Genomic DNA, 24838 nt, shown 5'->3' on the forward strand with positions numbered 1-24838 from the left:
TTATAGCTATAATTATTTTTATGGACCACACTAACTGGTCAAATAAATGTTTTTCCACAAATTTGTTTTCAAGCCTGTGAAGATATAGATATTTGAAGCAAAACTAAAGTTGACGTTTTACAAAAATTATATATGGATATATTTCAGTAGTATTTTAACACCATTTTCAATTTCTTCAGCAAATTGAAAACCAGTAGTTCAAATACCGATATAGGACACAGGAATACGGTTCATTTTGTATTTTAAGGCACTTTATAAAAGATTTAACCAACAATAAAGCATGTACAAAACTTGTTGATGCAAAACAATGTGGGTGGCTCTACAGATGAAGTACAAATATGTGAATCAGAGACAAATAACACAATGTATGTAGTGTAATTACTTTTACACTTGTACTACTCAAGTAAAGAAAAACTGATTATGTGCACTCTGGTGTGAATATATTTGCAGTAAAAACAAACCTTTTGAGACTTAACCCTCTTCTGCTGTCGTATGATAAATTCATAGAGTTAATTTCAGCCAAAATACAATTTTTTTTAGAGAGAAATACCCCAGATATAGACCTCATATGCTACATTATGGTTGACACTTAAAGCGTACCTTCGAGGCCACATAATAGCTTACTCTTCCACTATTAAAAAAAAAACATTCAAAATTAGATAGTATCTCTTGTCCACAGACTATGCAACACGTCTCATCTTGAAGTCCAGGCACAACGTGTATGAGTTCGGAGATAAAGCCGGTAAGCTACTGGCTCTACAGGCACGCCAAACTGCTGCCAACCACTCAATTATCAAGATTCAATCACACTCAGGTGAAATATTGACAAGCCACAATGACATAAACAAGGCTTTTTGCAATTTTACTCTAACCTTTACACATCCGTGTGTACCGAAAACCTTGACCCCTCGCATGATTGTTTTTTAAAGGTTTAAAACTGCCCACTGTCCCACAGGAACAAAACTCTAAATTGGCTACAGATATCACAGTCCCCAAAATTGTTGCAGCTATTAAATCCATGCAGGATAACAATTCGCCAGGCCCAGATGGTTTTACAATTGAGTTTTATAAAAGATTTTCCTCTCATCTGGCACCCACCCTTCGAGCAATGTTTAAAGAAGCACTCACCACAGGTATCCTCCCTGTGACCCAAGGACAGGCATCAATCTCTTTGCTGGTAAAAAAAAAGATAAGGTCTATGTATGTCATACCATCCCATTTCTTTGCTAAATGTAAACTTTAAAGGGTTGTCTAAGGTACTAGCCAAACGCCTGGAGAGCATGATTCCAAATATTATCTCGCAGTACAGCCTTAAAGGCCTCCCAGGCCACACCCACAGATGTCACAGAGAAACAATTAGTTAAATTTAATTTAATAAAAAATTATTTTTAATGAATATTCAGTTCTTTGGGTGTCCAAGGAAAGCAAAAGCAGGGTAGGTCGGCTCTGGGCTGGATAGAGGCTGAGGCAGAGGAATGTCCACAACTGTCATGCAGTAATCCAAACGAGATGGTTGGACTGAAGGAGTGGATTGAGCTGGCAGCAAGGCACACCACGGCAGGTCTCGTAGTGTAGGTCTGAGCAGGAACAAACAAAAGGATGTTAGCAAAAAACACAAAGTAACAACTCAAAGACAAAAACTAGCTGACTGATTTTAACTTGGGAGCCTAGTTAACACACTGGTAGATGCAACAATCTGGTGCCAAAGAGAGCCCAGCCCAGGAATATATACTGCAGGTTTGCTGAGTGGAACTGGAAGCAGCTGTGCAGGTAAGTGTCAGTGGGATTGCCAGCAGCTGCTCAGAGAGGTAGATCCCCAGCCACGCCCTTTGACCTACTTCCAGGAGAGTAGTCAAACACCCATACAGACACCCAACACACAGTGGGGACAAACACACATACACACACCACGGACACAGTGGGGACAAAACAAGGGGAGAGAGGCACACAGAAACGGGGAGAACAGCTGCCCACATAAAAAAGTGTCAAAGCTGCACGGGGAGACATGCGCACTGTACCCTCACAGTGGTCAAGGACTGGGTCCATTAATAAGTTAAAGTCTCCCCCTAAGACAATGTCATGGTTGCCCATAGCTTGCAGTTTCCCCTCAAGATCCAAAAAACCTTTAACATTCCACGTAGAGAGATGCATACAACTAGTTTTAGATGACGGGATTATCTGAACATAACATAAATGTATCACCAGTTTTCTAGTACATAGTAAGGCTGCTGTGGTGATTTAACCCTAAAAACTCCCAAATATCCCTCCAACAAAAAGTGTGCATTAAAACCTGAACTATGCACCTTCCGATAGCTCTCCGATAGTCTTCAGAAAACCAACGGTCCATGACTCCTCCACGAGTCTCCACCTATCCCAGATCATCTCTACCTCTTTCTTGTTAGCGGGAGGGTTAGCTTGCCAGTCCTCGGCTGCTTCAAGGTATTCCACTTGCCTTTCCATATTGTCAATTTGTGTGATTAAGGTGTAGAGTTTGGCTTCCGTTGAAGCAGTGGTACGGCAAATTTCTGCCAATCCCTCCATCTCGCTGGATATCTTCATCAGTCACTACATTTACATGCAGCCAATAACCCGTTCAAAACCGGAATATTAGCAATAACCCGGTCGCGACGGCCATGTAAACACCGGCAAAAAACCGAATATGCTCATATTCGGTTTTAAAAACCCGAATATGCTACCTGGGTTACCCCTTTTCTAATCCGAAATTTTGGTCATGTAAACGCAGATTGGCATATCCCCATCAAAAGGAACATTGATTTGTGTTCTGTGCATGTTCTATTCGCAAGGAATCTTGGTCTTTTGAGTAGAGGAACTTCTTGTATGCGCCAGAAAACATAGTTATAATAATAATTATATACTATAATAATATTCCTCTAGCTCTGAGTAGTGATGACTTCATGAGCTTCTTTAATGATAAAATTATAACAATTAGAGATAAAATTCATCATCTTTGCCCTTAACTTCTAACAGTTCATCTTTAAATGCAGGACCGCTAGAAAGAACGACGAGTCCCGACATATACTTGGACTGCTTTTATCCTATAGACCTTCAACAATTAATGTTAAAGATATCCTCAGCTAAGCCATCTACCTGTCTCTTAGACCCCATCCCAACGAGGCTACTCAAAGAAGCGTTACCCATGGTAAACACTTCATTATTAGATATGATCAATATGTCCTTACTAACAGGTTATATGTACCGCAGTCATTTAAAATTGCTGTGATAAAACCTCTTCTGAAAAAACCCACCCTAGATCCTGAGGTCTTAGCAAACTATAGACCTATATCTAACCTTCCCTTTCTATCCAAGATCCTTGAGAAGGTGGTTGCTAATCAGTTATGTGATTTTCTACATAGCAACAGTCTATTTGATGATTTTCAATCAGGATTTAGGAAGAATCATAGCACAGAAACGGCACTGGTGAAAATTACTAACGACCTTCTAACTGCTGCAGACAAAGGATTTGTCTCCATTCTTGTTCTACTAGATCTTAGTGCTGCATTTGACACTATTGACCATACAATCCTGTTACAGAGACTGGAACACTTAGTTGGCATTAAAGGAATCGCACTAAGCTGGTTTAAGTCCTATTTCTCTGAACGATCCCAATTTGTTAATGTTAATGATAAAGCCTCCAAGCACGCTAAAGTTAGCCATGGCGTTCCTCAAGGCTCAGTGCTTGGACCAATTCTATTCTCCTTATATATGCTTCCTCTAGGTAATATTATTAGGAAACACTCGATTAACTATCACTGTTACGCAGACGATACCCAATTATATCTGTCAATTAAGCCAGATGAAAGTGGTCAGTTAGCAAGACTTCAAACGTGTATTGAGGATATAAAATCCTGGATGACCCACAATTTCCTGATGTTAAACTCAGACAAAACTGAAGTTATTGTGATAGGACCAACGCACCGCCGAACTTCGTTTTCGAAAGATATAGTTACTCTGGATGGTATTACCCTGGCCTCCAGCACTGCTGTCAGAAATCTAGGAGTTATTTTTGATCAGGATATATCCTTCAACGCCCACTTAAAACAAACCTCAAGAATAGCCTTTTTCCATCTTTGTAACATTGCCAAAATTAGGAATATCCTGTCTCAAAACGATGCTGAAAAACTAGTCCATGCATTCGTTACTTCTAGACTAGATTACTGCAATTCCTTATTATCAGGTTGCCCAAATAAGTCCCTTAAGACTCTCCAACTGATCCAGAATGCTGCAGCACGTGTTCTGACGAGAACTAAGAGAAGAGATCATATTTCTCCTGTATTAGCTTCTCTGCGTTGGCTTCCAGTGAAATATAGGATCGAATTTAAAATCCTCCTCCTGACTTACAAAGCTCTAAATGGTCAAGCACCATCATACTTAGAAGAGTTCATAGTACCTTATTGTCCCACTAGAGCACTGCCCTCCCAGAATGCGGGGCTACTTATGGTTCCTAGAGTCTCTGGAAGTAGACTGGGGGCCAGGGCCTTCAGCTATCAGGCTCCAGTATTGTGGAACCAGCTCCCAGTCTGGGTTCGAGGAGCAGACACCGTCACCACATTTAAGAGTAAACTGAAAACCCTCCTCTTTGATAAAGCTTATAGTTAAGGAGTGAGGAGTTGCAGCGTCCACCTAACCCAGCCCACCTGCTTCTCCTCATAGTCATCAGTTTTATATACTGTATAATTAATAATCTAGCGAGAGTAGAGGGAGGCAGGCCAGCACAGCCCGATCCGGTTGGGGAGAGTTCTAGCCCGACCAGGCACCTCTCTTTAACCAGCCTCTCTTAAGTTATGCTATTACAATTTAGACTGCCGGGAGGCTGTTCCTCCCTAAGACACACTGAGCTGCTTTCTCATCTCTACTTGTTACTTTTGTATGCATCCTGTCCAAGAAATGCTTGCTTGTTACTAATCTAGCTCTGGGGAGTTTACTCCCCGGAGTCCTTATGTTTCTTCAGCAGGACGCATCCTGCTGCGTCCTGCTGCACCCGCCGCATCCACCCGTGCTCTGCAGCGCCACGTTACATCCCGCAACGCCCTGCTGTGATGTTCCTATGCACAGAGTAGTCAGGATCCGGTATAGGAGACTGCACTACTCAGTATGACACGATGTGCCCTGCTATGACATGAACTTCCACCACAACCTTGAAGTCACTGTGACTTCTAATGTGACTGTTATCACCACTGTTCATCTCGCGCCCAGACCGCCCGCCCGTCAGACACCGCCTACCAAGAGTCTGGGTCTGCCGAGGTTTCTTCCTAAAAGGGAGTTTTTTCTTGCCACTGTCGCAATAGCCACTGCTAATGCTTGCTCTTGAGGGAATTACTGTAATTGTTGGGGTTTTGGAATTTATAGAGTGTGGTCTAGACCTACTCTGTCTGTAAAGTGTCTCGAGATAACTTTTGTTATGATTTGATACTATAAATAAAATTGAAAAAAAATTGAATTGAATTGAATATAGTTATATATATATGTCAATGCAGAAAACCTGCGCGCAGTATACCGGAAGTAAACAAGAAGTAGAGGTAAACATGGCAAGACGCAGCACAGCACCACACTTTTGGAGCGAGGAGGAAACCTTATATACTGTCTATGGAGGAAATATAATGAATGAATATAATGTCTTTTGTTGACGGCAGAAAGTACAGAGATAGTGAGATTTATAAGAAGGTGACCGAAAAATTATTGCGTCTTACGGTTGTCTGTACGTCCAGACGCTAACCGTGCGTCGCCGTTTACATCGGGATATCGCCAATTGATTACAAATTCCATGTATATAGGAGTAACTCTCTCTGCTCACGCATGTAAACGGGTTATTCCGAATTTTTCCGAAACCCGAATAGTGATCTTAACCCGACCATAACCCGAAAATTGACAGCTTGTAAACGTAGTCAGTGTTGCATAGATTTTACTAATATCCTGGCTTATGCACTGTATGGTCTGTTGTTTAGCAGTGGCACCGCCATCTTGTCCATTCGCCACGTCTTGTCCATGTGAGCACAAAAGCTTTTTAATGTCTCTAGTGGCCGGTGTCTTGGAGCTTTTCGACATATTTTAGCCCTTCTTAGTTTAGCTAACTCTCAAGCCGATAACCAATATCTGGTTAAAAATGAAATTTAGAGGGTAAATATAGCAGAACCTAGCGGAGCTCACTTTCAGGCAGCCTCCTCTCGCATTGCGTCACGTGACTCCCTGGATGGGTATTTTTTTAATTCTTTCAGTAAAATGTTTAAAACCCCACTAGGCCCCAACCCAGTTTGTGCCCTTTTGGCGTAACACCAGGAAAATCTCAGGCTCAGCTACCGGATAATGCCGATGTGGTCAAAGCATTCACCACACTCATGGCTAGACATTTAATCCTGGAGTGGAAGCAGCAAGCTCCCCCATCCTTTGCTCATTTGGGTGAAGAATGTGATTCACTTTTTACAACTAGAAAAAAATTTAATATACTCTTAAAACATCTTCCCAAACATTTAGTATTATATGGAAGCCCTTTTTTTTTTACCTTTTTTTGACTCTCTCCAAGATCCCCTTGATGAAGAGCCCATATCAATTTTACTATATACCATATCTCTACCATATCAATTTTACTATAGCAAAAGAGTGACCCCCATATTATTAATCCATTTACTTATTTTTTTTTTTTATGTTTTATTTTTATTTTTTTTTCCTTTCTGTGTGTTATATACATATATTGTGTTCATTTATCTTACTTATTGATTGTTTATAATAATTGGTACAGTGATGTCTTTTTTTTTTACAAGATATTTTTATTGAAAAACATGGCACAATGAAAAATACATAACAGTGAGGAAGAGATGTCACAAAAATAAAGCCATATTTAGCCGTTTTTCCTTTTTTGCTTTTTACCATACAGAATGTAAACAAACGAGTATATAAAGCAAACAAAATACAAAGTTCAAAACACTCAGGCATTCACAAATTCACACAAGCAAAAATAAAATGAATAAAGTAAAACCAAGAAGTAAAAAAAAAAAAAAATTAAAAATAAGTAAATAAATAAAAAACAATAAAGGGGGGGCGGGGGTTTCCAACAATCAGGGGGTAGAGAAGGAAGAGATTTAAAGAAAGTCAAAAAGGGCTGCCATTTACAGTAGAACTTGTTGGAGTCACCTCTCAGAGAATATTTAATCTTTTCTAGTTTCAGAAAAACATAACATCCCTTAGCCATTGAGCGCTGGAAGGGGCTTTTTGTAGATTTCAATGGAGAAGGAGATGCCGTCTCGCCAGTAAGGATGTGAAAGCAAGGATGTCTAATTGTTTCAATGTAAATCTGTAGTAATCCTCTGGGCATCCGAATATGGCAATATGGGGAGAGATAGCAACAGTCGTCACAAGTATTTTGGAGATGATATCAAAATACCTCTGCCAGAAGGAGAAAACTAACGGGCAAGAATAAAACATATGAGTCAGATTGCAGGGAGAGGTATGACATTTGTCACACCTGTCAGTGGGGAAAATTTGTGACAGGCGTGCCTTGGAGAAATGGATCCTGTACAAAACTTTGAACTGTATCAAAGCTAGACAGGCACAGGTTGAGCTAGAATGGATTTTGTTGAGGGTAACGTCCCACCAAGTGTCATGCAGCTCCAACCCAAGTTCACCCTCCCAGGCAGCCTTAACTTTAGAGATGGATGAGATGTCATGATTCAGGAGTTTGTTATAAGTTTCTGAAATGAAAGATTACCGAGGGGGGTCTGGAGAGAGAAACTCTTCCCACAATTGAGGTGGGGGTGATGAGGGAAAGGCTGGGAACAAGGATTTGGCGCAGTGTCTGATTTGGAAGTAGCGGAAGAGGTGAAATGGCGGGAGTCGAAATTCACTTGACAAATCTGCAAAGCTACGGAAAGTACCATCCCTATAGAACTCTTTAAAAGTCTTCAGGCCTTTGTCGTGCCATGTAGAACATGTGGGATCAGACAGTGCAGGTTGAAACAAATGGTTTTTTAGTAAAGGAGCTGAAGTAGATGGTGAAGTACATTTAAGATACCTTCTAAGTTGGTACCAGATTTTAAGAGTGGAATTTACCACTGGGTTATCTGTAAAGCCAGAGCGGTTGGTTGGGATAGAGGAGGTGAGCAAAGCTGACAGAGAGGACGAGCCGCATGAATGCATCTCTAACTTGCACCATGGGGGATGCGTAGATTTGGACCAAAATGAGATTTTATGAACATGTGTTGCCCAGTAGTATAATTGGATATTTGGGAGAGAGAGCCCAGCATTAAGTTTACATCTCTGAAGAGTTGATTTACTTATCCTGGACGTCTTTCCACACCATAAAAAGCTAGATATATCCCGATCAATAGTTTTAAAAAAACGCTTGGACAGGAATAGAGGGATACATTGGAATAGAAACAAGAACTTGGGTAAAATGTTCATTTTACTGTGTTGATCCTACCTATAAGTGACAATGGCAAGCTCCTCCATCTTTGAAGGTCAGACTTGATTTTAGACATTAAAGGGGAGAAATTGGCAGAAAAAAGGGAGGTAAGCTTTCTGGTTACACTAACCCCTAAGTACTGAAAACCTAAGGGCACAATCTGAAGGGGATATCAGACTGACTCAATTGACACGCCAGGAATTGACAGGATAACATTCGCTTTTGGAGATATTAACTTTGTAACCAGAAAATGAGCCAAATTTCTGAATAAAGGACAAAATAACTGGAACAGAACGGCCGGGGTCGGAGACATATAACAACAAATCGTCCGCGTAAAGGGAAAGTTTAAATTCCATTCCAAAACGTGATATACCAGAAAAAATGGAGGAGGATCTCAGATAGATAGACAAAGGCTCAATGGCCAGCGCAAAGAGTAAAGGAGATAAGGGACAGCCCTGTCGGGTGCCTCGAAATAAAGGAAAATAAGCAGACTGAATGTAATTGGTGGAGATACTAGCCTGTGGGGAAGTATAGAGAAGGCGTATCCATGAAATGAGCATATCACCCAACCCAAATTTGTTAAGTACGGCAAGCAGGAAGTTCCATTCGACCCTGTCGAATGCCTTTTCAGCGTCAATTGAAATGACCACTTGGGGTTATAGTGGAATGTTTTGAGTACATTATATTAAAAAGGGTGCGGACGTTGTAAAATAACTGACGGCCCTTTATAAAGCCAGTTTGCTCTTCTGAAATCATGGCTTGAAGAAATTTTTCCAAGCGGCTGGCCAGAGCCTTAGCAAGCATTTTAGCATCCACATTTAGCAAAGACAAGGGTCTGTAAGAACTGCAGAGGTCGGGGTCCTTGTCTTTCTTTAACAGCAGACTGATGGATGCTTGTCTCAAAGTAGGGAGGAGAGAGCCAACCTGCAGAGATTCCTTATATACAGAAAGCAATATCGGGGCCAATTTAGACTGAAATCGTTTAAAAATTCCACTGGGAATCCATCAGGGCCAGGGGCTTTATTATTTTGCATGTTGTTTATAACAAAGTTGACTTCATCAACTGTTAGCGGCAGATCAAGATTCTTGGTAACATGTGGGCTAACAGTAGGAAAGTCGAGGCTGTCTAAAAAAGCACCCATTTCGGAAGCGTCAGGCGAGGACTCAGACTTATACAGAGAAGAATAGAATAAGCAGAATACTGAGTTAATGGCATTAGGATCAGTATGCAGTGTGCCCGAGGGATCCTTGATTTGAAGAATCATACGTGAGGCAGCCTGGCGACGCAACTGATGGGCTAGGAGCCGGCTTGCCTTATCACCATGCTAATAATATGTGGAATGCGAGCGCAAAAGAAGGCGCTCTGCCTCAGTGGTCGTAATAAGATCGAATTCAGTCTGTAAATCAACACGGTCTTTGAGCAAGCTAGGGGAGGGGCAAGTGGCTAGTTGTTGATCCAATTTGTCCAATCTAGTTGACAGCTCTTGAAGTTTGGCAATACGAGTTTTACATAAATGCGCAGAGTAAGAAATTATTTGACCCCGTAAATATGCTTTGAGGGATTCCCATAGCAGGGAACAAGAAATAGGATCAGCCTCGTTTTGATTGATCATAATAAAATAATCAATTGAAGATGCAATAAAAGAGATAAATTTATCATCAGATAAGAGCAGAGTATTTAACCTCCACGGTGAGGAGTATCGGGGTTGCGGAGAGAGCTGAATATCCAAAGAGAGTGGGGCATGGTCAGAGATAACTATTGGATGATATTTAATTGTAGACACCTTGGAGATAAGTTTGGCATCAATGAAAAAATAATCAACCCGAGAGAAGGATTTATGCATAAAAAAAAAAAAAAAGGAATACTCCTTGATGGTAGGGTTGTAAAATCTCCAGGGATCAATGCAACCATTCCCAGCCATGAAGTCAGAGAGCGTTCTGGACATTATTGAAGGAGTCAAGATTTTGGGAGAAGAGCGGTCCAACCTAGGATCAATAACGCAGTTCATGTCCTCCAAAGATAAGGAGGTTATCATGTAGAGAAGGGAGACGTTCAAATACCTTATTCATAAAATCTGGGTTGTCAAAGTTTGGGGCGTAGATATTGACTAGTAATACAGGAATGTGAAACAGCGTGCCTGAAATGATTAAATATCTGCCATTTTCATCAGAAATCAATTGAGAAGTTGAGAAATGAACTGATCTACCAAACAAAATGGCAACCCCTCTGGCTTTAGAGTTAAAGTTGGAGTGAAACACCTCAGAGACCCACGGGCATTTCAGCCTGACCTGGTCTGTGGTACGCATGTGGGTTTCTTGTAGAAACACTATGTCCGCATTAAGCCTTTTCAAATGAGTAAGTACCCTAGATCTTTTAATGGGGCTTCCCAAACCCTTGATGTTCCAGCTCACAAGCCTAATATGTGAACCTCTAAGAGTGGGTCCTGAATTGCCAGTGGTAGTAGACATTTATGGAGTATTAACTAAGAGCCGTAGATGAATGCAGAACACCACCCCAGAAAGGAGAGAAGAGAAGAAAAAAAAAATAAAATAAAATAAAACAAAGAAAAAAAAAAAAAAAAAAAAACGCTAAACATACACACATACACTAGCTGGCTAAACAAGCCAAACATTAACCCCACCCCTACCACCCTCATCAAAGCACTTACATTGACCCCATCCCCAAACGATGGAGAAACCAGTGCTAACTCCACTAGGAGTAAATTCCCTAAGGACAAGGCTACCAGCTTTTGCCTAATGGTAACAGATAAGCTTAAGACGGGCTCCTGCGGCATACAACAATAAAGAACACGGCACCCATGAACATATCAACTGTAACAAAGAACTTAGTGTGTTGAATAAAAAGATCGTAATTGTCCATTCCACTCCCACGGAGGCAAAACTGCGTGAAAAGTTACCAGATCTCTTACTTGGCCAATGACTTGATATATACTCTGGCGTCCTCCGTGATTCAAACTCTTTCACGGTACCATCATATGTAACACGGAGGCGAGCGGGTAAAGAAGGCCATACCGTAACTCCGGTATCTCACGGCTGGCGGCAGATGTCATTGAAGGCGGCACGGGCACGAGCAGTCTTCGCGGTGTGGTCAGGGAAGATGTGTATAGCCATATCGCCGACCTTTATTCTTTGTTGGGTTCTAGCTCGCCGCAGAATGTCAACACAGTCTGTATGATAGTGAAGTCGGGCGATTATTGGGCGTGGGCGTTCCCCGGGTTTGGGCTTGGCCTGCAGGGTGCGGTGAGCGTGGTCCAACATGGGCTCTTTATCCAAAAGAGTGGGACAAGGGTGTTGATTGTCCCACCCGATTATTCATCATTTATTTTACAATATTGTAAAATAAATGATGCCAGAAAAAAAAGAGTAAAGGGTGTTGATTTTCCAACCCTTGCACACATAACAAAAGAGCAGAGTGGCGCAGCGGAAGTGTGCTGGGCCCATAACCCAGAGGTCGATGGATTGAAACCATCCTCTGCTAACTGCAATGCTTTGGATCTGCATTAAGTCTATATCCTGTCTAAAATTATCTATAAATGAAAGTGTCTAAATGGGCTCTTCCCTTAATGACATGATTTCACTCAATCTGCCAATCACTTGAAGTGATAAGTTATTTATCAATCATAAACAACCTGCTCTATTGTTTTTGGACTGTTCATTTCCAATCAAACAATGTATGTCCTATTGTTTTGGGAACAATTGTTGGCAGTGGGAGGGGTAATGACTCTTTACAGTGAATATGCAAAAGATGATGTTCACAAGTTCAGCCCAGGTAAATGCTCACTTGCTGCTGGTTACAATTTTGTAAGACTAATGATGCCAGAGAAATAAGACAAAGACTAAAGGGTGTTGATAACATGTATTAATAAAGTATTGGCACTTTCACCTGCTCCATTGTTTTTGGACTGTTCATTTCCAATCAAACAATGTATGTCCTATTGTTTTGGGAACAATTGTTGGCAGTGGGAGGGGTAATGACTCTTTACAGTGAATATGCAAAAAAGATGATGTTCACAAGTTCAGCCCAGGGCTCAAATTCACAGCTCACTTGCTGCTGGTTACAATTTTGTAAGACTAATGATGCCAGAGAAATAAGACAAAGACTAAAGGGTGTTGATAACATGTATTAATAAAGTATTGGCACTTTCACCTGCTCCATTGTTTTTGGACTGTTCATTTCCAATCAAACACTGTATGTCCTATTGTTTTGGGAACAATTGTTGGCAGTGGGAGGGGTAATGACTCTTTACAGTGAATATGCAAAAGATGATGTTCACAAGTTCAGCCCAGGTAAATTCTCAGCCCATATTCACAGACCTAAACCTACTCACTTGCTGCTGGTTACAATATTGTAAAATAAATGATGCCAGAGAAATAAGAAAAGACTAAAGGGTGTTGATTTTCCAGCCCTTGCAAACATAAGTAGAGCAGAGTTTCACCTGCTCCATTGTTTTGGGCCCATAAAGAGGTCGATGGATCAAAACCATCCTCTGCTAACTGCAATGCTTTGGATCTGCCATTAAGTCTATATCCTGTCTAAATTGTTTTTTCAATTTGACTGGTTACAATTTTAATGACTAATGATGCCAGAGAAATAAGCCAATCACTAAAAGTGATAAACTATTTATTCATTTTCACCTGCTCCATTGTTTTTGGACTGTTCATTTGCAATCAAAAAGGTATGTCCTATTGTTTTGGGAACAATTGTTGGCAGTGGGAGGGGTAATGACTCTTTACAGTGAATATGCAAAAGATGATGTTCACAAGTTCAGCCCAGGTAAATGCTCAGCCCATATTCACAGACCTAAACCTACTCACTTGCTGCTGTTTACAATATTGTAAAATAAATGATGCCAGAGAAATAAGACAAAGAGTAAAGGGTGTTGATTTTCCAACCCTTGCACACATTACTAAGAGCAGAGTGGCGCAGCGGAAGCGTGCTGGGCCCATAACCCAGAGGTCGATGGATCGAAACCATCCTCTGCTAACTGCAATGCTTTGGCTCTGCATGAAGTCTATATCCTGTCTAATTCTCTGTCCATTTGACAAACTATCTATAAATGGAAGTGTCTATAGTGAAATGGCTCTGCCCTTAATGACATGATTTCACTTGATCTGCCAATCACTTGAAGTGATAAGCTATTTATCAATCATAAACACTGCCACCTGCTCTATTGTTTTTGGACTGTTCATTTCCAATCAAACAATGTATGTCCTATTGTTTTGGGAACAATTGTTGGCAGTAATGGTAATGACTCTTTACAGTGAATATGCAAAAGATGATGTTCACAAGTTCAGCCCAGGTAAATTCTCAACCCATATTCACAAACCTAAACCTATTCACTTGCTGCTGGTTAAAATACTGTAAGATCAATGATGCCAGAGAAATAAGACAAATAGTAAAGGGTGTTGATAACATGTATTAATAAAGTATTGGCACTTTCACCTGCTCCATTGTTTTTGGACTGTCATTTTCCTATCAAACAATGTATGTCCTATTGTTTTGGGAACAATTGTTGGCAGTGGGAGGGGTAATGACTCTTTACAGTGAATATCCAAAAGATGATGTTCACAAGTTCAGCCCAGGTAGATGCTCAGCCCATATTCACAGACCTAAACCTACTCACTTGCTGCTGGTTACAATATTGTAAGATCAATGATGCCAGAGAAATAAGACAAAGACTAAAGGGTGATGATAACATGTATTAATAAAGTATTGGCACTTTCACCTGCTCCATTGTTTTTGGACTGTTCATTTCCAATCAAACAATGTATGTCCTATTGTTTTGGGAACAATTGTTGGCAGTGGGAGGGGTAATGACTCTTTACAGTGAATATCCAAAAGATGATGTTCACAAGTTCAGCCCAGGTAGATGCTCAGCCCATATTCACAGAACTAAACCTACTCACTTGCTGCTGGTTACAATATTGTAAGATCAATGATGCCAGAGAAATAAGACAAAGAGTAAAGGGTGTTGATAACATGTATTAATAAAGTATTGACAATTTCACCTGCTCCATTGTTTTTGGACTGTTCATTTGCAGTCAAAAAAGGTATGTCCTATTGTTTTGGGAACAATTGTTGGCAGTGGGAGGGGTAATGACTCTTTACAGTGAATATGCCAAAGATGATGTTCACAAGTTCAGCCCAGGTAAATGCTCACTTGCTGCTGGTTACAATTTTGTAAGAGTAATGATGCCAGAGAAATAAGACAAAGACTAAAGGGCGTTGATAACATGTATTAATAAAGTATTGGCACTTTCACCTCCTCCATTGTTTTTGGACTGTTCATTTCCAATCAAACAATGTACGTCCTATTGTTTTGGGAACAATTGTTGGCAGTGGGAGGGGTAATGACTCTTTACAGTGAATATGCAAAAGATGATGTTCACAAGTTCAGCCCAGGTAAATGCTCAGCCCATATTCACAGACCTAAACCTACTCACTTGCTGCTGTTTACAATATTGTAAAATAAATGATGCCAGAGAAATAAGACAAAGAGTAAAGGGTGTTGATTTTCCAGCCCTTGCACACATAATGAAGAGCAGAGTGGCGCAGTGGAAGCGTGCTGGGCCCATAACCCAGAGGTCGATGGATCGAAACCATCCTCTGCTAACTGCAATGCTTTGGTTCTGCATTAAGTCTATATCCTGTCTAATTCTCTGTCCATTTCACAAATTATCTATAAATGAAAGTGTCTAAAGGGCTCTTCCCTTAATGACATGATTTCACTCAATCTGCCAATCACTTGAAGTGATAAGCTATTTATCAATCATAAACACTGCCACCTGCTCTATTGTTTTTGGACTGTTCATTTCCAATCAAACAATGTATGTCCTATTGTTTTGGGAACAATTTTTGGCAGTGGGAGGGGTAATGACTCTTTACAGTGAATATGCAAAAGAAGATGTTCACAAGTTCAGCCCAGGTAAATGCTCACTTGCTGCTGGTTACAATATTGTAAAATAAATTATGCCAGACAAATAAGACAAAGACTAAAGGGTGTTGATAACATGTATTAATAAAGTATTGGCACTTTCACCTGCTCCATTGTTTTTGGACTGTTCATTTCCAATCAAACAATGTATGTCCTATTGTTTTGGGAACAATTGTTGGCAGTGGGAGGGGTAATGACTCTTTACAGTGAATATCCAAAAGATGATGTTCACAAGTTCAGCCCAGGTAGATGCTCAGCCCATATTCACAGACCTAAACAGTGGTTACAATAAAGATCAATGATGAAATAAGACAAAGACTAAAGGTTGTTGATAACATGTATTAATAAAGTATTGATTTCACCTGCTCCATTGTTTTTGGACTGTTCACAGTCAAAAAAAATGTCCTATTGTTTTGGGAACAATTGTTGCAGTGGGAGGGGTAATGACTCTTTACAGTGAATATGCAAAAGATGATGTTCACAAGTTCAGCCCAGGTAAATGCTCACATATTGCTGCTGGTTACAATTTTGTTAAAAATAAATGATGCAGAGAAAGAAAATAAGACAAAGACTAAAGGGTGTTGATAACATGTATTAATAAAGTATTGGCAATTTCACCTGCTCCATTGTTTTTGGACTGTTCATTTGCAGTCAAAAAATGTATGTCCTATTGTTTTGGGAACAATTGTTGGCAGTGGGAGGGGTAATGACTCTTTACAGTGAATATGCAAAAGATGATGTTCACAAGTTCAGCCCAGGTAAATGCTCAGCCCATATTCACAGACCTAAACCTACTCACTTGCTGCTGTTTACAATATTGTAAAATAAATGATGCCAGAGAAATAAGACAAAAATAAAGGGTGTTGATTTTCCAGCCCTTGCACACATAATGAAGAGCAGAGTGGCGCAGTTTTGGGAGCGTGCTGGGCCCATAACCCAGAGGTCGATGGATCGAAACCATCCTCTGCTAACTGCAATGCTTTGGTTCTGCATTAAGTCTATATTTGTTAATTCTCTGTCCATTTCACAAATTATCTATAAATGAAAGTGTCTAAAGGGCTCTTTACATGACATGATAAGCTATTTATCAATCATAAACACTGCCACCTGCTCTATTGTTTTTGGACTGTTCATTTGCAATCAAAAATGTATGTCCTATTGTTTTGGGAACAATTGTTGGCAGTGGGAGGGGTAATGACTCTTTACAGTGAATATGCAAAAGATGATGTTCACATGTTCAGCCCAGGTAAATGCTCACTTGCTGCTGGTTACAATTTTGTCAATGATGCCAGAGAAATAAGAGAAAAAGACTAAAGGGTGTTGATAACATGTATTAATAAAGTATTGGCACTTTCACCTGCTCCATTGTTTTTGGACTGTTCATTTCCAATCAAACAATGTATGTCCTATTGTTTTGGGAACAATTGTTGGCAGTGGGAGGGGTAATGACTCTTTACAGTGAATATGCAAAAGATGATGTTCACAAGTTCAGCCCAGGTAAATGCTCAGCCCATATTCACAGACCTAAACCTACTCACTTGCTGCTGGTTACAATTTTGTAAGACTAATGATGCCAGAGAAATAAGACAAAGACTAAAGGGTGTTGATAACATGTATTAATAAAGTATTGGCACTTTCACCTGCTACATTGTTTTTGGACTGTTCATTTCCAATCAAACACTGTATGTCCTATTGTTTTGGGAACAATTGTTGGCAGTGGGAGGGGTAATGACTCTTTACAGTGAATATGCAAAAGATGATGTTCACAAGTTCAGCACAGGTAAATTCTCAGCCCATATTCACAGACCTAAACCTACTCACTTGCTGCTGGTTACAATATTGTAAGATCAATGATGCCAGAGAAATAAGAAAGACTAAAGGGTGTTGATAACATATATTAATAAAGTATTGGCAATTTCACCTGCTCCGTTATTTTTGGACTGTTCATTTGCAGTCAAAAAAGGTATGTCCTATTGTTTTGGGAACAATTGTTGGCAGTGGGAGGGGTAATGACTCTTTACAGTGAATATGCAAAAGATGATGTTCACAAGTTCAGCCCGGGTAAATGCTCAGCCCATATTCACAGACCTAAACCTACTCACTTGCTGCTGTTTACAATATTGTAAAATAAATGATGCCAGAGAAATAAGACAAAGAGTAAAGGGTGTTGATTTTCCAACCCTTGCACACATTACTAAGAGCAGAGTGGCGCAGCGGAAGCGTGCTGGGCCCATAACCCAGAGGTCGATGGATCGAAACCATCCTCTGCTAACTGCAATGCTTTGGCTCTGCATGAAGTCTATATCCTGTCTAATTCTCTGTCCATTTGACAAACTATCTATAAATGGAAGTGTCTATAGTGAAATGGCTCTGCCCTTAATGACATGATTTCACTTGATCTGCCAATCACTTGAAGTGATAAGCTATTTATCAATCATAAACACTGCCACCTGCTCTATTGTTTTTGGACTGTTCATTTCCAATCAAACAATGTATGTCCTATTGTTTTGGGAACAATTGTTGGCAGTAATGGTAATGACTCTTTACAGTGAATATGCAAAAGATGATGTTCACAAGTTCAGCCCAGGTAAATTCTCAACCCATATTCACAAACCTAAACCTATTCACTTGCTGCTGGTTAAAATACTGTAAGATCAATGATGCCAGAGAAATAAGACAAATAGTAAAGGGTGTTGATAACATGTATTAATAAAGTATTGGCACTTTCACCTGCTCCATTGTTTTTGGACTGTTCATTTCCTATCAAACAATGTATGTCCTATTGTTTTGGGAACAATTGTTGGCAGTGGGAGGGGTAATGACTCTTTACAGTGAATATCCAAAAGATGATGTTCACAAGTTCAGCCCAGGTAGATGCTCAGCCCATATTCACAGACCTAAACCTACTCACTTGCTGCTGGTTACAATATTGTAAGATCAATGATGCCAGAGAAATAAGACAAAGACTAAAGGGTGTTGATAACATGTATTAATAAAGTATTGGCACTTTCACCTGCTCCATTGTTTTTGGACTGTTCATTTCCAATCAAACAATGTATGTCCTATTGTTTTGGGAACAATTGTTGGCAGTGGGAGGGGTAATGACTCTTTACAGTGAATATCCAAAAGATGATGTTCACAAGTTCAGCCCAGGTAGATGCTCAGCCCATATTCACAGACCTAAACCTACTCACTTGCTGCTGGTTACAATATTGTAAGATCAATGATGCCAGAGAAATAAGACAAAGACTAAAGGGTGTTGATAACATGTATTAATAAAGTATTGACAATTTCACCTGCTCCATTGTTTTTGGACTGTTCATTTGCAGTCAAAAAAGGTATGTCCTATTGTTTTGGGAACAATTGTTGGCAGTGGGAGGGGTAATGACTCTTTACAGTGAATATGCAAAAGATGATGTTCACAAGTTCAGCCCAGGTAAATGCTCACTTGCTGCTGGTTACAATTTTGTAAGAGTAATGATGCCAGAGAAATAAGACAAAGACTAAAGGGCGTTGATAACATGTATTAATAAAGTATTGCACTTTTCACCTCCTCCATTGTTTTTGGACTGTTCATTTCCAATCAAACAATGTACGTCCTATTGTTTTGGGAACAATTGTTGGCAGTGGGAGGGGTAATGACTCTTTACAGTGAATATGCAAAAGATGATGTTCACAAGTTCAGCCCAGGTAAATGCTCAGCCCATATTCACAGACCTAAACCTACTCACTTGCTGCTGTTTACAATATTGTAAAATAAATGATGCCAGAGAAATAAGACAAAGAGTAAAGGGTGTTGATTTTCCAGCCCTTGCACACATAATGAAGAGCAGAGTGGCGCAGTGGAAGCGTGCTGGGCCCATAACCCAGAGGTCGATGGATCGAAACCATCCTCTGCTAACTGCAATGCTTTGGTTCTGCATTAAGTCTATATCCTGTCTAATTCTCTGTCCATTTCACAAATTATCTATAAATGAAAGTGTCTAAAGGGCTCTTCCCTTAATGACATGATTTCACTCAATCTGCCAATCACTTGAAGTGATAAGCTATTTATACAATCATAAACACTGCCACCTGCTCTATTGTTTTTGGACTGTTCATTTCCAATCAAACAATGTATGTCCTATTGTTTTGGGAACAATTTTTGGCAGTGGGGGGTAATGACTCTTTACAGTGAATATGCAAAAGAAGATGTTCACAAGTTCAGCCCAGGTAAATGCTCACTTGCTGCTGGTTACAATATTGTAAAATAAATTATGCCAGACAAATAAGACAAAGACTAAAGGGTGTTGATAACATGTATTAATAAAGTATTGGCACTTTCACCTGCTCCATTGTTTTTGGACTGTTCATTTCCAATCAAACAATGTATGTCCTATTGTTTTGGGAACAATTGTTGGCAGTGGGAGGGGTAATGACTCTTTACAGTGAATATCCAAAAGATGATGTTCACAAGTTCAGCCCAGGTAGATGCTCAGCCCATATTCACAGACCTAAACCTACTCACTTGCTGCTGGTTACAATATTGTAAAATAAATGATGCCAGAGAAATAAGACAAAGAGTAAAGGGTGTTGATTTTCCAGCCCTTGTATTAATAAAGTATTGACAATTTCACCTGCTCCATTGTTTTTGGACTGTTCATTTGGGCCCATAACCCAGAGTCCTATGTTTTGGGAAACCATCCTCTGCTAACTGCAATGCTTTGGTTCTGCATTAAGTCTATATCCTGTGAATATCTCTGTCCATTTCACAAATTATCTATAAATGGAAAGCCCATATTCACAAAGGGCTCTTCCCTTAATGACATGATTTAAGATCAATCTGCCAAGAACTAAGACAAAGTGATAAGCTATTTATCAATCATAAAAACACTGCCACCTGCTCTATTGTTTTTGGACTGTTCATTTGCAATCAAACAATGTATGTCCTATTGTTTTGGGAACAATTGTTGGCAGTGGAGGGGTAATGACTCTTTACAGTGAATATGCAAAAGATGATGTTCACAAGTTCAGCCCAGGTAAATGATGTTCACATGTTCAGCCCAGGTTGCTCACTTGCTGCTGGTTACAATTTTGTAAGACTAATGCCAGAGAAATAAGACAAAGACTAAAGGGTGTTGATAACATGTATTAATAAAGTATTGGCACTTTCACCTGCTCCATTGTTTTTGGACTGTTCATTTCCAATCAAACAATGTATGTCCTATTGTTTTGGGAACAATTGTTGGCAGTGGGGGGTAATGACTCTTTACAGTGAATATGCAAAAGATGATGTTCACAAGTTCAGCCCAGGTAGATTCAGCCCATATTCACAGACCTAAACCTACTCACTTGCTGCTGGTTACAATTTTGTAAGATCAATGATGCCAGAGAAATAAGACAAAGACTAAAGGGTGTTGATAACATGTATTAATAAAGTATTGGCACTTTCACCTGCTCCATTGTTTTTGGACTGTTCATTTTGCAATCAAACACTGTATGTCCTATTGTTTTGGGAACAATTGTTGGTGGAGGGGTAATGACTCTTTACAGTGAATATGCAAAAGATGATGTTCACAAGTTCAGCCCAGGTAAATTCTCAGCCCATATTCACACAGACCTAAACCTACTCACTTGCTGCTGGTTACAATATTGTAAGATCAATGATGCCAGAGAAATAAGACAAAGACTAAAGGGTGTTGATAACATGTATTAATAAAGTATTGGCAATTTCACCTGCTCCATTGTTTTTGGACTGTTCATTTGCAATCAAAAATGTATGTCCTATTGTTTTGGGAACAATTGTTGGCAGTGGGAGGGGTAATGACTCTTTACAGTGAATATGCAAAAGATGATGTTCACAAGTTCAGCCCAGGTAAATGCTCAGCCCATATTCACAGACCTAAACCTACTCACTTGCTGCTGTTTACAATATTGTAAATTTGCTGTTTACAATATTGTAAAATAAATGATGCCAGAGAAATAAGACAAAGAGTAAAGGGTGTTGATTTTCCAGCCCTTGCACACATAATGAAGAGCAGAGTGGCGCAGCGGAAGCGTGCTGGGCCCATAACCCAGAGGTCGATGGATCGAAACCATCCTCTGCTAACTGCAATGCTTTGGTTCTGCATTAAGTCTATATCCTGTCTAATTCTCTGTCCATTTGACAAATTATCTATAAATGAAAGTGTCTAAAGGGCTCTTCCCTTAATGACATGATTTCACTCAATCTGCCAATCACTTGAAGTGATAAGCTATTTATCAATCATAAACACTGCCACCTGCTCTATTGTTTTTGGACTGTTCATTTCCAATCAAACAATGTATGTCCTATTGTTTTGGGAACAATTTTTGGCAGTGGGAGGGGTAATGACTCTTTACAGTGAATATGCAAAAGATGATGTTCAGTTCAGCCCAGGTTCAGCCCAGGTAAATGCTCACTTGCTGCTGGTTACAATTTTGTAAAATAAATGATGCCAGAGAAATAAGACAAAGACTAAAGGGTGTTGATAACATGTATTAATAAAGTATTGGCACTTTCACCTGCTCCATTGTTTTTGGACTGTTCATTTCCAATCAAACAATGTATGTCCTATTGTTTTGGGAACAATTGTTGGCAGTGGGAGGGGTAATGACTCTTTACAGTGAATATCCAAAAGATGATGTTCACAAGTTCAGCCCAGGTAAATGCTCAGCCCATATTCACAGACCTAAACCTACTCACTTGCTGCTGGTTACAATATTGTAAGATAAATGATGCCAGAGAAATAAAAAAAGTAAAAGGTGTAAAGGGTGTTGATAACATGTATTAATAAAAGTATTCGAAAATGTTTTAACTTTCACCTGCTCCATTGTTTTTGGACTGTTCATTTCACAATCAAACAATGTATGTCCTATTGTTTTGGGAACAATCAATTTTTTGGCAGTGGGAGGGGTAATGACTCTGCTCCATTGTTTTTGGACAGTTGAATATCAAAAATGTATGTCCTATTGTTTTGGGAACAATTGTTGGCAGTGGGAGGGGTAATGACTCTTTACAGTGAATATGCAAAAGATGATGTTCACAAGTTCAGCCCAGGTAAATGCTCACTTGCTGCTGGTTACAATATTGTAAGATCAATGATGCCAGAGAAATAAGACAAAGACTAAAGGGTGTTGATAACATGTATTAATAAAGTATTGGCAATTTCACCTGCTCCATTGTTTTTGGACTGTTCATTTCCAATCAAACACTGTATGTCCTATTGTTTTGGGAACAATTGTTGGCAGTGGGAGGGGTAATGACTCTTTACAGTGAATATGCAAAAGATGATGTTCACAAGTTCAGCCCAGGTAAATTCTCAGCCCATATTCACAGACCTAAACCTACTCACTTGCTGCTGGTTACAATATTGTAAGATCAATGATGCCAGAGAAATAAGACAAAGACTAAAGGGTGTTGATAACATGTATTAATAAAGTATTGGCAATTTCACCTGCTCCATTGTTTTTGGACTGTTCATTTGCAGTCAAAAAATGTATGTCCTATTGTTTTGGGAACAATTGTTGGCAGTGGAGGGGTAATGACTCTTTACAGTGAATATGCAAAAGATGATGTTCACAAGTTCAGCCCAGGTAAATGCTCAGCCCATATTCACAGACCTAAACCTACTCACTTGCTGCTGTTTACAATATTGTAAAATAAATGATGCCAGAGAAATAAGACAAAGAGTAAAGGGTGTTGATTTTCCAACCCTTGCACACATAACTAAGAGCAGAGTGGCGCAGCGGAAGGCGTGCTGGGCCCATAACCCAGAGGTCGATGGATCGAAACCATCCTCTGCTAACTGCAATGCTTTGGTTCTGCATGAAGTCTATATCCTGTCTAATTCTCTGTCCATTTGACAAATTATCTATAAATAAAGTGTCTATAGTGAAATGGCTCTGCCCTTAATGACATGATTTCACTTGATCTGCCAATCACTTGAAGTGATAAGCTATTTATCAATCATAAACACTGCCACCTGCTCTATTGTTTTTGGACTGTTCATTTCCAATCAAACAATGTATGTGTCCATTGTTTTGGGAACAATTGTTGGCAGTAGGGGTAATGACTCTTTACAGTGAATATGCAAAAAAGATGATGTTCACAAGTTCAGCCCAGGTAAATTCTCAGCCCATATTCACAAACCTAAACCTATTCACTTGCTGCTGGTTAAAATATTGTAAGATCAATGATGCCAGAGAAATAAGACAAAAGACTAAAGGGTGTTGATAACATGTATTAATAAAGTATTGGCACTTTCACCTGCTCCATTGTTTTTGGACTGTTCATTTCCAATCAAACAATGTATGTCCTATTGTTTTGGGAACAATTGTTGGCAGTGGGAGGGGTAATGACTCTTTACAGTGAATATCCAAAAGATGATGTTCACAAGTTCAGCCCAGGTAGATGCTCAGCCCATATTCACAGACCTAAACCTACTCACTTGCTGCTGGTTACAATATTGTAAGATCAATGATGCCAGAGAAATAAGACAAAGAGTAAAGGGTGTTGATAACATGTATTAATAAAGTATTGACAATTTCACCTGCTCCATTGTTTTTGGACTGTTCATTTGCAGTCAAAAATGTATGTCCTATTGTTTTGGGAACAATTGTTGGCAGTGGGAGGGGTAATGACTCTTTACAGTGAATATGCAAAAGATGATGTTCACAAGTTCAGCCCAGGTAAATGCTCAGCCCATATTCACAGACCTAAACCTACTCACTTGCTGCTGGTTACAATTTTGTAAGATCAATGATGCCAGAGAAATAAGACAAAGACTAAAGGGTGTTGATAACATGTATTAATAAAGTATTGGCACTTTCACCTGCTCCATTGTTTTTGGACTGTTCATTTGCAATCAAACAATGTATGTCCTATTGTTTTGGGAACAATTGTTGGCAGTGGGAGGGGTAATGACTCTTTACAGTGAATATGCAAAAGATGATGTTCACAAGTTCAGCCCAGGTAAATGCTCAGCCCATATTCACAGACCTAAACCTACTCACTTGCTGCTGTTTACAATATTGTAAAATAAATGATGCCAGAGAAATAAGACAAAGAGTAAAGGGTGTTGATTTTCCAGCCCTTGCACACATAATGAAGAGCAGAGTGGCGCAGTTGTGCTGGGCCCATAACCCAGAGGTCGATGGATCGAAACCATCCTCTGCTAACTGCAATGCTTTGGTTCTGCATTAAGTCTATATCCTGTCTAATTCTCTGTCCATTTCACAAATTATCTATAAATGAAAGTGTCTAAAGGGCTCTTCCCTTAATGACATGATTTCACTCAATCTGCCAATCACTTGAAGTGATAAGCTATTTATCAATCATAAACACTGCCACCTGCTCTATTGTTTTTGGACTGTTCATTTCCAATCAAACAATGTATGTCCTATTGTTTTGGGAACAATTTTTGGCAGTGGGAGGGGTAATGACTCTTTACAGTGAATATGCAAAAGATGA

At 39.7% G+C, this 24838-nt stretch overlaps 8 non-coding genes across 8 annotated transcripts; all 8 read left to right on the plus strand.

Annotated features, from left to right (window-relative positions):
• The first annotated feature begins 11840 nt into the window (after positions 1–11840).
• Positions 11841–11912, plus strand: trnam-cau (transfer RNA methionine (anticodon CAU)). Its single transcript has one exon. It is a non-coding gene; the product is annotated as a tRNA-Met (tRNA).
• Positions 11913–13346: 1434 nt separating this feature from the next.
• On the plus strand, positions 13347–13418 carry trnam-cau (transfer RNA methionine (anticodon CAU)). Its single transcript has one exon. It is a non-coding gene; the product is annotated as a tRNA-Met (tRNA).
• Positions 13419–14975: 1557 nt separating this feature from the next.
• Positions 14976–15047, plus strand: trnam-cau (transfer RNA methionine (anticodon CAU)). The gene has a single exon. It is a non-coding gene; the product is annotated as a tRNA-Met (tRNA).
• Positions 15048–16264: 1217 nt separating this feature from the next.
• On the plus strand, positions 16265–16339 carry trnam-cau (transfer RNA methionine (anticodon CAU)). The gene has a single exon. It is a non-coding gene; the product is annotated as a tRNA-Met (tRNA).
• A 1229-nt stretch (positions 16340–17568) lies between these two features.
• On the plus strand, positions 17569–17640 carry trnam-cau (transfer RNA methionine (anticodon CAU)). The gene has a single exon. It is a non-coding gene; the product is annotated as a tRNA-Met (tRNA).
• Positions 17641–19197: 1557 nt separating this feature from the next.
• On the plus strand, positions 19198–19269 carry trnam-cau (transfer RNA methionine (anticodon CAU)). Its single transcript has one exon. It is a non-coding gene; the product is annotated as a tRNA-Met (tRNA).
• A 2115-nt stretch (positions 19270–21384) lies between these two features.
• Positions 21385–21456, plus strand: trnam-cau (transfer RNA methionine (anticodon CAU)). Its single transcript has one exon. It is a non-coding gene; the product is annotated as a tRNA-Met (tRNA).
• Positions 21457–23100: 1644 nt separating this feature from the next.
• Positions 23101–23173, plus strand: trnam-cau (transfer RNA methionine (anticodon CAU)). Its single transcript has one exon. It is a non-coding gene; the product is annotated as a tRNA-Met (tRNA).
• The last annotated feature ends 1665 nt before the right edge of the window (positions 23174–24838 follow it).

This window comes from Perca flavescens, unplaced genomic scaffold (genome assembly GCF_004354835.1).
Source record: "Perca flavescens isolate YP-PL-M2 unplaced genomic scaffold, PFLA_1.0 EPR50_1.1_unplaced_scaf_5, whole genome shotgun sequence".
Taxonomy (NCBI): Eukaryota; Metazoa; Chordata; class Actinopteri; order Perciformes; family Percidae; genus Perca; species Perca flavescens.